The sequence below is a fragment of the Nannospalax galili genome, unplaced genomic scaffold (genome assembly GCF_000622305.1).
Source record: "Nannospalax galili isolate Female #2095 unplaced genomic scaffold, S.galili_v1.0 scaffold266, whole genome shotgun sequence".
NCBI classification, from domain to species: domain Eukaryota; kingdom Metazoa; phylum Chordata; class Mammalia; order Rodentia; family Spalacidae; genus Nannospalax; species Nannospalax galili.
In genome coordinates, this window is record NW_008355390.1 from 352,772 (window position 1) to 359,037 (window position 6,266).

The following is a 6,266-nucleotide window of genomic DNA, read 5'->3' on the forward strand; positions in this document are numbered from 1 at the left end:
GTTAGTTTCCGAGGTTTTTTTTTTTCTTTTCTATTTATTATATTCTTGATACCCATTCATTCCATTGTAGCAAAATAGAATACAAGATGCTATTTCACTTTTCCTAAATTTGATGTGATTTGTTTTGGGTTCTAAAATGTAATGGATTTTAGAGAAATTTCCATGGACTGCTCAGAAAAAAAAATGTATGTGTTGGTGTTTGAGTGGAATGTTCTGTAATTATGATTTATGATGTCAAACTGTAGGATTTTTCTAGTTTTTGTCTGGATGAACTGTCTATTGGTGAGAGTGGGGTATTGAAGTCACCCATATTCACTGTGTTAGAGAGAGCCTGTGATTTTAGACCTAATAATGCTTCTTTTATGAAACTGAGTCCCTTGTGTGTAATGAGTATATAATTAGGATTATAATCCCCTCTGGGTGTACTTTTTGTAATGAGTATAAAGCATCCCTCCTCATCTCTTCGGACTAGCTTTGGTTTGAAGTCTCTTCTATTAGGTATTAGAATAGCTATGCTGGGTTCTTCTTAGTTCATTTTGCTTAGAATATCTTTTTTTAACTCTTTTACCCTTAGGTGATATCAATCAATGATGCGGTATGTTTTTTGGGGACAGCAAAAAGATGGATCCTGTTTTCTAGTCCAATCAGATAGACCGTGTCTTTTTATTGGGGAACTGAGACCATTAATACTGAGAGTTATTATTGACCAATATTTATTAATTTGTGTTTGTTTTGGGTGTTGTAGTGCTGGGGGCTTTTTTGTTGTTTTCTGGGGTTCTTTTTGGTTGGCTGTTTTGGATTTTTAAGTTTATTCCTTGGGCCCTCTTGGGTGTGTTTATTCTTCTCTTTAGATCAAAGTATTCCTTCTGACATCCTCTGTACAGCCATGTTACTGTACATAAATCCCTTAAATATGATTTCACCATGGGAACTTTTTACAGTAGTCTGAAGTGGCATCTGTATTCTTTCTTGACTGATAGGACATTGCTTCAAGCTCTTCAAAAAAAGTAGGAGATGCACTTCAACTTATAGACACAGGAAAATGCTTTCTGAACAGGAAAACACAATCATTAAGAGCAACGATTGACATATGGAACCTCATGAAACCAACGAGTTTCTGTACAAAAAAAAGACACGATCATTCAAACAAAGAGGCAACCTACAGAAGGGAAAACTATTTCTATCAGCTATACATCTGGCAAAGGGTTAGTATCAGAATACACAAAGAGCATATATCTAAGCATCCAAAAAATCCCAGTTAAAAATTATGGTAAAGAGCTAAACAGAGTCTTCAAAAGAAGAAATATAAATTGCTAAGAAATATATTAAAAATGTTTAACATCTTTAGCCACCACGGAAATGTAAATTAAAACGATTTTGAGATTTCATTTTACTCCATTCAGAATGGCTAAGATCAAAAAAACCCTAAAGATAATAAATGCTGGTAAAGATGCTATAAACACTCACTAACTGCTGGTTGGATTGCAAACTCATCCAGTTACTGTGGAAATCAAAATGGAGGTTTCTAAAAAGTCTAAAAATAGATTTCCCACATGATCTACCCATACCACTCTTGAATGTATACTCAAAGGACTCTATATTCTTCTATACCTGTTCATCTATGTTCATTGATGCTCTATTCACAAAGGCCAGGAAATGAAAATAGCTCACATGTCTGTCAAGTGATTAATGGATAATGAAATTATTGCACATTTACACAATTGAATATTATTCAGCTGCCAAGAAAAAATGTAATTATGAAATCCAAAAGTAAATGCATAGTACTGGAAATAATCATTCTGAGTAACCCAGACCCAGAAAGACAAATGTCACATGTTCTCTCTCATAAGTGGATGCTAGCTTTGAATACTTATATGATAAGTATATTTCAATTGGAAATCTACAGATGTCAGGAAACTAATAACAGTATATGGGGGTGTGGGAGAGGAGATATAATGCAGTGACATAAAGAGGAAAAGGAGAATACTGGAGTAGGAAGAGTTAAATGGAGTGGAGAATCGGAAATTAGTGCAGAGGAATGGTAAGGACGGGTATAACCAACAGTAAAGGCTTTCGTGAAAAGTCAGATTGAAGCCTAGTACTACAGAAGCTTCTTAAAATATATCCATACACAATATAAAAAGTGTTTAAATGCAGTCACCCTTTTTAATGGACATTCAGTGGTCCTAGAAATACTGGCTACTCACTAACTCTTCGTTTCCTACCAGAACTTGTCAGTAAGACCCTACTGATGAAGACATATGTGAGCCATAGAACAAACAGAAATCTTGCTGGTTCTGACCTCTAAGCTTCATCTCTACTGTCTATTTGTATAATGGTTGAAGGTGCTATGCATGCAGCTAGAAGAGATAATTACCCATCAACCTTACCTAATAGTGAGCCCTGTGAAGTACAATGATTGGCCTGGAAAGATATGCCCACTGGTGCAATAGTGACATGAACATTATGGGAATAACCAACTACCTTCTGATTAGATTTAAGTCAGCTTCATAAACTGGAGTCTGTACTTGGCACTATTATCAATGCCAAAAACCTATAGCTAGGTGAGTCACATGCCATAGGGGAAAATTACCATCATTTTTCTGTTAAACAGACATACTATTAAATCAGCTCCTAATGAATTGTTGTTACAGAATAGTTCATCTCTCAACTCTCACCAGACAAGCTTCTTTTTGCAGGTGGTGGAGATTAAGACAGCCCCACAACTCATCAAAGTGCAGAGGGGTGCTCAGCTCTATAGACACCTGTATCACATCCTCACCTCCCAAACTTCATGGCATATTGTTTAAGAGCAGGTGAAAATACTGCAAAAGCTAGAGATGATCTGGACCCAACAGGGAAGATGCCCATATTAACCTACAGTGCTTGTGACAGCATGCACAAGACCTGTTCAAGCCCAAACAATATAATAACCCAGCATGGATGGGGGAGATGGGCAAGAATCCCTATCCCTAACTGAGGATCTTGTGGCAATTGACAGTTGCTGGGATAGGAACAGTCAGTTTCCTTTAAGGTTGTGATACAGAGTAAGTTGACAAGACTCCAAGAGATGGACCCACACCAAAAGTTAGATTTGACAGGCCTTAAAAATGGAAAAAGATAACAATAGAGGACATGAAGTTGGGGGGCCCTGAATATGGGAAGGGGTTCTGAATGTGCTAAAATATAATGTGTGAAATCCTCAGACTCAATAAAAATACAAAAAACATTCTGAATAAATGAGAATCTGATAGTTCAATTTTAGAATTCAGAAAAGCCTCATTTTCCATCATGTTAAAAATGCAAATTATTTCAAATAATTTAGGAATGATAGGAAGATTCTGGAAATTTTTTGTTTTAGAGAAGACTAAAGATGATCTTTATTATACCTTTCAAAAACACTATGAAATTAGAATAATGTTGATTAATTTATGTCCCCAAAGAAAAGGACATACCATCCCTAAAATTCTCTAAATTGTATTTATTATTATTACTACTATGAGGAATAAAGTGTGTGAAGGTCAGAGGAGAAGTTTAGGAGCCAGTTTTCTGCTTCCACCATGGATTTCAGTGATGAAACGCAGGTCCTTAGGCTGGTATTGCAAGTGCTTTTACTGGCTGAGACATCTGGCCTGGCCTACCAAGCTTTGATATAAATATTTCAAAAGGAAGGAATCTTAGGAATAAGGAATGGCAGATGAACATAAGACTATTATGGAAACTGATAATCTTCAGTGTTAAAGATGATTCATTGTTTAAATAGCCAAAAATCGAGTAAATAAGAGCAATCCATGCCTTCTTTTGTTTTTAATGAGTGATGAGGGTAATCTTTGCACGATTTATAATAAGCTGTTGGAAGCAACTGTAAGTGGCTCTTAAACTATAACATACACTGAATTTGTTTTTGAATGATATATCCCCTAGGATTAGTTTGCTATAGCTGTCTCATAGTTTCTACAAATTTAGGAGCATGACACAACAAACATTCATTAGCTCATGGATATAGAGTTCAGAGTATGGACATGGCAACTCTGGATTGTCTGTTGAGATTTCTTAGGGAAACAATGTGTCATCTGGACTCATTCCCCTGTGCATCTCCTACATGGGTCTACAGGTAGATGCCTCTTGTTCCTCTATCCCAGGACAAAACTTTTTGTATGTAGATTATTCCATATTTCACCATTGTATTTCTACTGTCAACTTAGTGCTTCTGACCAAAAAATCTGTTTAACTTATGACATAATGCCATTTTACAACCATTTAATCTTTATCTATAAAATACAAATGATTTGACTAGTATTCATCCTGTTACCCTCTGTTATTTTATGAATCCGATGACATGGAAGCAAGTACAGATTTAATTCCAAAACAACTAATTCAACAACCAGCTAGGTAAATAATAAATAAGTGGTAAAGATTAATAAAATATGAAGTCACACACTAAGAAACTGACAGTTTTTTTAAATAAGATATTGTACTATCTTAGTTGTACTTTATATCATAATTTGTATATTTCTACTATTAAAGTCATACTCTTGATAAGATTCGAGAAAATTCCTATAACAACCCATTTCCTTATGTCTGCCAGATACACAAAAATGATGTGTATAATTTATTTTGGTCAATACTAACTAAATGACTATTGTCTCACCAATATTTCTTTACCCATTTCCTAATTTTATCATGTATTTTCTTTTAAATGAATGGCAAATAAGCTTTGAACATTCCAGAATTACAAACCAATCATATGATTTTCAAACACTTATTTTATGTGCCTGCTTTGCCTGCAATGCCTGTAAAGGCCAGAAGAGGGTGTTGGATCCCCTGAAACTCGAGTTACAGCTGGTTCTTATCTGCCATATGGGTACTGAGAACCAAGCACAGGTCCTCTGGAAGAGCAGACAGTGCTCTTAACAGATGAGTCATCTCTGTAACCCCCTGATGATATGATTTGTTGAAACTTTTATCATTCATTGAGGGGATAACATTAGTTTCAACCATAAAATATGAGCTCTACAACGGAGGTGATAGAATAGAATTTCATATTTAATTCTTAAGAAAGCCAGCTGTTATAGAAATGATTATCAAATCACACAGACACAGACACACACACACACACCACCCATACATTAAAAATTTAAGCAAAATTTCATTGTTGAATCTGAAGAATAAGTACATGGCACTGTACACTAATAATTTTGAGTGTGGGAACCTGGATAAGCTTTGGAATATAAGAAAATTAAACACTTGCAGGTATAAATTAAGTTATAAGAAATAAAGCACCCAGTGTTTACACAACACATCAAAAAGCCGTAGTAACAGAACCACCTAAATGATCACACAAGTGTGGAAAAACATTTAACAGCTTACACCTGGAGTCTCCCCAATGCGTCAAGTCTTTCATTAAGAGAAAAAGTAACAGTGTACCTTTCAGAATGAAGCATGCCATGTCTTTAAATAGACATGCCTTGTCTGCATTTATACATTTAAATAATTGACAGTTTACATTAGTTGTCAAGAACTTGTGTTTAAAAAATTCCAAGTAGAATAAACATTTATAGATGGCTTTTAAATGTCTGAAAACATTTATTTGAGAGTTGATCACACTCCTGTTAAAGTGTGGAGTCTATGAAGAAGTCCTCTTTCTCTTGTCTGTGATTTTTATTTTTGAGCAATAAAGTTGTCCCAAGGACTGTCTCAATTGCCATACTGCAGGGAAAATAATTTCTTTGGATTATGATTTTTGCTAATTTTCATTCTTGTGAAAAAGTGAATTTAACCTTGAATGTTACCCTTTTTCAACCAAGATGAGGTTCACCCCCCAGAGTGCTTTATATCTGATTATTATTGTCTTCCTTCAAATACATTAAAATAAGTGTATTTCAAGACTTATTAATGCATTAATATTGTTTTAGTATGAAAGACTTTATTAATATGTAAGTCATATTGATCGCCTGATCCAAGGAAATGTGAAGTATCATCCAAAGCTCTGCCCTTGCTGTTTAGTAGAAGCATGTGAGTGGCCATTAGGAACAAAATGTTCTGACTGTGCCTTGGACCAATTGTACCAAAGTTAAGAGTGAGCACATGTCACTAATAGTATAAGATTCCCAGAAATTTCTGCAAATGAGATTAGAAACCAATACCCAAGCTAGCAACTTTCATTTCGTTATTTACTGGAATTACCTCCAGAGATTTGAAATTTTCTTTTGAAAAAAAAAACCAAAGTTAAAAAAAAAAAAAAAACCGAAATGGACCCCAACAAA